The sequence below is a fragment of the Gossypium hirsutum genome, chromosome A11 (assembly GCF_007990345.1).
Source record: "Gossypium hirsutum isolate 1008001.06 chromosome A11, Gossypium_hirsutum_v2.1, whole genome shotgun sequence".
Classification (NCBI taxonomy): domain Eukaryota; kingdom Viridiplantae; phylum Streptophyta; class Magnoliopsida; order Malvales; family Malvaceae; genus Gossypium; species Gossypium hirsutum.
Window position 1 is genome coordinate 94,036,219 of NC_053434.1, and position 9,222 is coordinate 94,045,440.

Below are 9,222 nucleotides of genomic sequence, written 5' to 3' on the forward strand. Positions count from 1 at the left end.
AAGTAGTTATCATTGATTCAGAACCTTACAGAGTTTAACATCCTCACTAACGATTCACTCAAATCACTCGAAGTGTTCAAGGGCAATGAAAGAAGCACTCATCAATCAATATGAAAAGTTATTACCATAAGCTTGCATGAAAATCAAATCTCCACCACTATTCATTGAGATGATACATCAATCAAAAGGTCTTTAGATGGTTGTAATGAGGCTTGGTTAGGGGGTGTGGTCACAAACTGAAAGAAAAGGTTAAAATCGAGATTGCTTTGAAAAATTCCTTAACTAGAAAAAAATATTTAATCACCACTTGCGTACAACATAACTTCTTCTCTAATTACGAAATGATGAAGCTTACAAATCAGAGATAACTACTACTATATATATGTTTTTTTTAGTAATAAGTCAAATATCATAGATTACTACTAAAAACAAGACATAGTTAAGCAATTTATTCAAATCAATTCTCGACAAAAATGGGGATGAAATTAATTTAAGGGGATTTCAACAATAATGGGTTAAAGGTTAATATTGAGGGTAAAACAAAGAATGGCTTATTAGGCTCAACGGGGTTTACTAAGGGTTAATTGTGGAGGTAGGCTTTTCATGGCATGAGTGGGTTAATCCTAAGTGCCTCTATCATCTTGACATATCAAATCGAAAAGTGTGGTCTCGACATGCATAATCAAGCAAATTCTAGAATAAAAGTTCAGTATTGACACACTCAAAGTAATAATAAAAGTGAGCATGAAAGAATTAATAGATGCTCAAAAGGCTCAAAGATCTCACAAAAATTATGGCTTTTTGATATTTAAATCTGTAGGATGCAATTCAAGATAATACCTAGATTTGAGGAAATAGCCTAAAATCTTAAATTCTTAAAAATCAATTTATCATGCTTAATTTTCTAGTGTCTTAAAGTTTAACAATCAATGCATGAATGTCTATGTTTTAATTTAAGATATATCAATCAAAATTATCAATCAATCAAAATTCATTTTAAACATGATATGAGAGCTTCACCAGAGAACAAAGCAATATTTTGGGATTTTCAAGTAATAAAATAAGTACCCCCCACACTTAAGATGTACATTGCCCTCAATGTACAAAGTTAAATATATAAGAAAATATAAGATTGTAAGATAGGGAGAGAATTGAAACTTCCTGATTTTTTACTGAATGAATTCCCTAGTTCGGTGAGAACGATGATTGACAATAGAGTAGGGCATGATGTTTAGGAAGAAATATGCTGATAGTAATCATAAAGAGAAGCCGTGTGTAGAGAAAACATGAATTATTTTAAAACTAAAAATAAAAAAATCAAGGTAAAATAAAATAGAATTTTATAAGTGGCATGGCCATCGCACACGCCCGTGTGCGTTGTGGTCTATTTAGCCCACGCCCGTGTTCCTTTACACACGCCCGTGTTGTTTTGGCAGGTTCACCCACGGCTCTATCGCACAGCTGTGGGGTTTTATCGCAGCCCGTGTTTTGGGAAAATATTTGCTCTGTTTCCACACGGTCTTACACACGCCCGTGTGCTTGGCCGTGTCCCTATGGTAAACCTATTTTCAAGAGCTTCAGTTAGTGGGCAAAGTATTAAAAACTTCAAAAAAATAAAGTTTAAATAAATGAAAACTTTGTTAGTACTCGGGTTGCCTCCCGAAAAGTGCTTGTTTATAGTCTCAGCTCGACTTTCCCTTGCTAATGTATTCAGGGAGGTTCGTGGAGTCGAAACACCTCTCCATCGTCCTTAAAATCCTTGCCAGTATACAGTTTGAGACGATGACCATTTACCTTGAAAGTTTCTTGTGATGGGTGACTTACCTCTACTGTGCCATATGGGAAGACAGTTTGAACTACAAAAGATCCTGACCATCTTGATTTAAGTTTTCCAGGAAACAATTTGAGTCTTGAATTATAGAGCAAGACAGAATCTCCGACTTCGAATTGCTTCTGTTGCTTCAAGCGAGTGTCATGGCTTCGTTTTGTTGCTTCCTTGTATAGTCGTGAATTTTCGTATGCATTGGCTCGCCACTCATCTAACTCGTTCAGCTGTATCAACCTATTTTGGCCTGCAAGTTTATGATCAAGGTTTAGAAATTTAATTGCCCAAAAAGTTTTGTACTCTAGTTCGAATGGCAGATGACAACTTTTCCCATAAACGAGTCTATACGGTGATGTTCCTATAGGGGTCTTAAAAGTAGTTCTATAAGCCCATAAAACATCATCTACTTTCATTGCCCAATCTTTCCTATTTGATTCTACTATTTTTTCAAGAATTCATTTGATTTCTCGGTTTGCCACTTCAACTTGTCCACTGGTTTGAGGATGGTATGGGGTGGCTATTCTATGAAAGACTCCGTATTTCTTAAGTGTTTTCTCAAATTGGGTATTACAAAAATGAGTACCCCTATCTCTAATAATTGCTCTAGGTGTTCCAAATCTTGAGAAGAGTTTCTTAAGGAAACGTACCTCCACTCTAGCATCATTAGTAGGTAAGGCTTGGGCTTCTACCCATTTGGAAGTATAATCAACTGCTACTAAGATGTAATTATTCCCAAATGAACTAGGGAATGGACCCATGAAGTCAATACTCCAAACGTCAAATATTTCACAAGGGAGCATATAGTTTTGAGGCATTTCATCATGTTTGGAGAGGTTACCTGTTCGTTGGCATTTGTCGCAAGAAGTTACATACCTATTAGCGTCTTTGAATAATGAGGGCCAATAAAAACCTGATTCAAGTACTTTATGTGCGGTCTTAGTTCCATTGTAGTGTCCTCCAGTTGGTCCTGAATGGCAATGTTCCAGTATCTTTAATGTTTCTGGCCTTGCAACGCATCTTTGAATGACTTGATCTGCACATATACGAAACAAAAAAGGGTCATCCCAAAAGTAGTTTTTCACATTACTAAAGAATCTCTTCTTTTGCTGGTGTGTCAACCCTTTTGGGATTATGTTAGCAGCCAAAAAATTTGCTATGTCTGCAAACCAAGGTACCTCAAAGTTAGATATAATGAAGAATTGTTCATCAGGAAATGAATCATTAATTTCCATCTCATCTAGTTTTCTGATATTTGAGTTTTCAAGTCTGGAAAGATGATCTGCTGCGAGATTTTCAACTCCTTTCTTATCTTGAATTTCTAAGTCGAATTCCTGCAGTAACAAAATCCATTGAATGAGTCGAGGTTTTGCATCAGTTTTAGTTAAGAGATATCGAAGGGCAGAATGATCAGTGTAGACAACAACTTTAGATAATATAAGATATGATTGAAATTTATTAAATGCTAGCAATTCTTTTCTGTGGTGGTGTAGTTTTCCTGTACGGCTGTCAATGTTTTGCTAGCATAATAAATAGGTTGGAAGCGCTTGTCTTTTCGCTGTCCCAAAATTGCACCTACTGCATAATCACTTGCATCACACATTAGTTCAAAAGGTAAGTTCCAGTCAGGTGCAATTATAATAGGAGTATCGATTAATTTTTCTTTCAGGGTGTTAAATGCTTCTAAACATTTCTGATCGAAGTTAAAAGGCATCTCCTTTTCCAGTAGTTTAGTCATAGGCTTAGCTATTTTAGAAAAATCTTTAGTAAATCTTCTGTAAAAACTGACATGTCCTAAAAAGCTTCTAATAGCCTTAACTGAACTGGGAGGGGGTAATTTTTCGATTATTTCAATTTTAGATTTATCCACTTCAATCCGTTTACTAGAAATTTTATGCCTTAATACTATACCCTCTTGAACCATAAAGTGGCATTTTTCCCAATTAAGTACAAGGTTCATTTCCTCACATCTTATTAAAAATCATTCTAAATTTTTAACGCAAAGATGGAAAGAGTTACCGAATACCGAAAAATCATCCATAAATACCTCCATGATGCCTTCCACGAATTCGTCAAAGATGGCCATCATGCAGCGCTGAAAAGTGGCATGGGCGTTACATAATCCAAAAGGCATTCTACGATAAGCAAATGTACCGTATGGGCATGTGACTGTGGTCTTTTCTTGATCTTCAGGAGCTATTGGAATTTAGAAATAACAGGAGAGTCCGTCTAAAAAATAGTAGTACATGTGCCAAGATAATCTTTCCAACATTTGATCAATGAATGGCAATAGGAAGTGATCTTTCCTTGTGGCATCATTCAGTTTTCTATAGTCAATAAAAACTCTCCAACCTGTGACTGTCCTTGTTGGGATTAATTCATTCTTCTTGTTAGTCACGACTGTCATGCCTCCTTTCTTTGGAACAACCTGAACTGGACTTACCCAAGAACTGTCAGAAATAGGATAAATAATTCCAGCATCTAGAAGTTTAATTACCTCATCTTTAACTACTTCCTTCATATTGGGATTCAGTCTTCTTTGAGCTTGCACATAAGGCTTATATTCATCTTCCATTAAAATTTTATGGGTGCAAAAAGAGGGGCTGATCCCTTTGATGTCAGAAATTTTCCAAGCTATGGCCTTTTTATGTTCTTTTAATACTTGGAATAGTTTCTCTTTTTCCTTGGGTTGCAGGTTAGAGGCAATAATCACTGGTAATGTAGAATTATTTCCAAGATATGCATATTCCAAGTGATTTGGTAATTGTTTAAGTTCCAGTTTGGGAGGTTCCTCAATAGAGGGTTTTTGCTTAAGTTCATCATTCATTTTGATACCCTCATACTCTACTTGTCTCGAAGGATGTTCATTAAAGTCATCATTTGCTTTCTCTTCTTGAGCTAGGTGCAGTTCTGATGTGCCTTCTCGTATAATTTCCTAAAAAGAGTCTTGAGTGACATGATCAATAGAGTCAAGAAAATAACAAGAGTCATCTTGTTCTCTAGAAAATCTCATGGCATCATAAATTTTAAAGATAATCTCCTCGCCACCTACCCTAAGTACCAATTTACCATCACCCACATCAATTACAACCCTAGCAGTGGCTAAAAATGGACGTCCTAAAATTAAAGGTACTTTCACGTCTTCATCCATATCAAGCACAACAACGTCAACAGGGAATATGAATTTATCTACTTTTACAAGTACATCTTCTATAATATCCTTAGGATATTTAACAGATCTATCGGCTAGTTGAATACTCATCCTAGTGGGATTGGGTTCCCCAAGACCAAGTTGTTTGAACATTTTATATGGCATCAAATTAATGCTAGCACCTAGATCGGCTAGTGCTTTCTCAGCATTTAAACTACCAATAAAGCAGGGGATAGTAAAACTTTCTGGATCTTTCAGTTTGGTTGGCAGTTTGTTTTGGAGTATGGCTGAGCACTCCTCGTTGAGTTCCACTGTTGATAAGTCCTCAAACTTTCTTTTATTTGTTAAGAGCTCCTTTAAAAATTTCGCGTATGTAGGCATCTGCGAGATGGCTTCAACAAAAGGTAAGTTGATATGTAATTGTTTGAAAAGTTCAAGAAACTTACCGACTTTTGCATCCACGCGGTCTTTCTTCAATTTTGCTGGGTATAGAACTGGTGGTTTATACTCCTTCGGTACTAGTTCGTCACTATTTTTGGATTTTTCCTCCTCCCTTTCGCTTGTCACGGCTTCTTGAGTTGTTTCTTTTTAGATTCAGCTAGTACTTTTCCACTTCTTAATATAACTGCTTTCATATGCTCGTTTGCTCTGCTGTTACTATGTAAATCACCTTGTGGTTGTTCGGAGAGTTGTTTAGACAGCTGCCTTATCTAAGTTTCGAGTCTTTGAATTGATGCTTGTTGATTTTTGAGCGCTATCTCGGTATTCTGGAAACGAGTTTCTAACACCGAGATGAATTTATATAGCATCTCCTTAAGGTTCGATTTCTTTTCCTGTTGATAAGGTGGCTGTTGAAAACCTTTAGGATTCTGTGGCCTTTGATTCTGTTGACCACCCCAAGAGAAATTTGGGTGGTTCTTTCAACCTGCATTATAAGTATTATTATACAAGTTATTTTGAGATCTAAAATTATTGTTACCCATATAGTTGACTTGTTCCTCTTCGGTTGCAGGATTGAATGGTGGGTATTCTGTATGCACACCTTCCCTATTTTGATTGCACCTCATCACTGGATGTACCTATGTAAAACCAAGTAAACCATCAACTTTCTTGTTCAGAAGTTCTACCTGATTTGTCAACATAGTGACTGAGTCGATGTTATAAACGCCTGCCGTTTTTGTTGCGCTTAGTCCTCATGACTTGCCACTGATAGTTATTCAGTGACATCTCTTCAATAAATTCAGAAGCCTCTTCAGGTGTTTTTTTATTGATGGTTCCACCAGCAGCTGCATCAATCATTTGTCTTGTCGAAGAGTTCACACCATTGTAGAATGTTTGAACTTGCAACCATAGAGGTAAGCCATGGTGGGGGCACCTTCGCAAAAGATCCTTGAATCGCTCCTATGCATCGTAGAGTGTCTCTAAGTCCATCTGCACAAAAGAAGAAATATCATTACGCAACTTAGTTGTTTTTGCTGGTGAAAAATATTTTAGTAGAAATTTTTCGGTCATTTGCTCCCAAGAGGTAATGAGTTCAACCACTGTTTAGCTTTATTCCTCAGTGAAAAATGGAATAACCGAAGGTGAATGGCATCATCAAAAATGCCATTAATTTTGAAAGTGTCGCACATTTCTAGGAAATTTGCCAAGTGTGTGTTGGGGTTCTTATCCTGTAAACCATCAAACTGAACTAATTGTTGTATCATCTGAATTGTGTTAGGTTTTAGTTCAAAATTGTTGGCAGCAATAGGAGGTCTAACTATACTTGACTCAGTTCCTGTAAAATTAGGTTTAGCATAATCATACATAATATGAGGAGCAGGGTTCTGATTTGCTAATTCAGCGGGTATGGCTGGAGGTAGATGATTGTCTTGATTTTCAGCCATCTCCTCTGTTGTAGTTGAGATATCATCATCTTGCTCTTCCTCTGTGTATTTTAAGCTACGTCTTATTTCTCGTTGATTTCTACTAACTGTACGATCAATTTCCTCATCAAAAAGCAATGGTCCTGACGGGTTTCTGCTAGTCATAAACTACAAGAACCTGCCAGAAGAAAAAGAAAGAAAATTAGTAAAATAATAGTTAAAGTTAACTTGCAAGAAAATAAATGGCTAAAGTAAAAAAATTGAGCGTTCCTAATATCTTAGTCCCCGGCAACGGTGCCAAAAACTTGATCGCGTGATTTATGTGTGTGATAAGTTTTAAAGATTTATAATGATTCGTTCTTGAAATTAACTATAATCACGACATAGGCAAGTGTACCTATCGAACAGTAGTATAGTTTTAGCAAGACCGGATTGTCGAACCCAAAGGACTATGAGTACTAGCAATGACTGTCTTTCTATTATCTAGCCTAAGAAATAAAGTGATTTGTTTTAACTAATTAAATAAAACTAAGAATTTGCAGAAAACAGATTTGGGAAACTTACTTTTGAAAAACGATTGATTAAGACAATACTTAAGGAAAAATCCACCTAGACTCTTACTTGTTATTCTAGCTCCGAACCGGATGATTTATTCATTCAACTTATTCTGTAGAAATCCCTAATGTATATTATTATCTCTCTCAAGACTAACAACATCTAATCCCTAGGTTGAATAACCGAGAGTTATCTCTAATTAACACCCTAAGGTTGCATTAACTCGATCTATGGATTCCCTTATTAGGTTTCACCTTAATCCGGCAAAATCTTGTCACCCTATCTCTAGGCGTGCAATCAACTCCGGTTAATTACGAAAAAGTTACTCTTAGTCAGGATCTATTCCTCTTCCAACTAAGAGTAGTGCTTGAGATGATATCCTAAAACATCAAAACAAGATTTAAGAACACGTAATTAAGAATAAGTCAAATATTTATCATACGATTCAAAAATAATAACAAGGTTTAGTCATAGGTTTCATCCCCCTTAGATATTTAGGGGTTCAGTGCATAACTAAAAAAGAAGACATCTCAGAGTAATAATGATTACAAAACATAAAGAAAACCCAAAACTCCTGAAGGGGAAATTGAGAAGAGATCTTCAGTCTTGATGGTGGATACGGCTTCTAAGATGGATCAATCGGCTTTCTGGGAGTAATTTCTTACTCTCTACTCTCCGTCCCCCTTTCTTTCTCCTTTAGGTTGTATTTATAGGCTTTGGAATTCTTAAAAAGCCCTAAAATTTGGCCTTTTCTGAATGAGGCTTAACTAGGGTTCAGCAGGGACACGCCCGTGTGGCACGGCCGTATGCGATTCCTTCAGGCTGTGTTCAAGCCTGTTAGATTGGCACGGGCGTGTGAGCTACCCGTGTGAGTCGGTCCAGGCCATGTTGATTTTGTACTTTGGCCTATTTTCTCCATTTTTGGCCCGTTTCTTGTTCTTTTCGTCCTTCTATGCTTTTCTGAGAATAAAACATGAAATTAAGGCATTAGGAGCATCGAATTCACCAAATCTAAGGAGAAATCATTCATAAAATGTGTCAAGCATGGGTTATAAATATGTATAAATTATGGTTTATCAGACTGCATGAGGTACCGGTTTCAATAATATCTTATAGGGACCCTCGCTTCACGTCTCAGTTCTGAAAGAAGCTACATGAAGCTCTGGGTACAAGATTGGACTTCAGTATTGCGTTCCATCCTTAGATCGATGGCCAATATGAGAGGGTGATTCAAATACTGGGTGACATGTTGAAGACTTGTGTGATTAAGTTCTGAGGCAGTTGGGAGGATTATTTGCCGCTAGCAGAGTTTGTTTATAACAACAACGACCAGTCTAGCATACAGATGGCACCTTACGAAGCACTGTATAGTCGTAGGTGTCGCACTCCTTCATGTTGGACTGAGTTGGGCGAGTGACGAATTCTGGGCCCTGAACTGGTTTCTGAAACCGATGATAAAGTTAGACTAATCTGAGACCGACTGAAAGCAGCATTTGATAGACGAAAGAGACTCCATTTTTCTTAAAGTCTGACCATGGAAGAAATTACTAAGGTTTGGTCGTAAGGGAAAGTTGAGCCCTAGGTTTATTGAACCCTATCGCATACTGAAACGAGTGGGACCGGTTGCCTACTAGTTAGAGCTACCTCCAGAGTTGGATAGGATTCATGATGTTTTCCATGTCTCAATGTTGAGGCTCTATCGCTCTGATCTAACGCATATTGTTCTAGTGGAGGAGATCGAGGTTAGGCCAGATTTGACCTTCGAGGAGGAGCCGGTTCAGATATTGGATCACGACATAAAGATTTTGAGGAGGAAATCCATCCCACTG

General features: G+C 37.1%; 1 non-coding gene across 1 annotated transcript; it reads left to right on the forward strand.

The window, feature by feature from the left end:
* The first annotated feature begins 6,330 nt into the window (after window positions 1-6,330).
* Window positions 6,331-6,437, forward strand: LOC121210475 (small nucleolar RNA R71). Its single transcript, XR_005905591.1, has one exon. It is a non-coding gene; the product is annotated as a small nucleolar RNA R71 (small nucleolar RNA).
* Window positions 6,438-9,222: the final 2,785 nt, after the last annotated feature.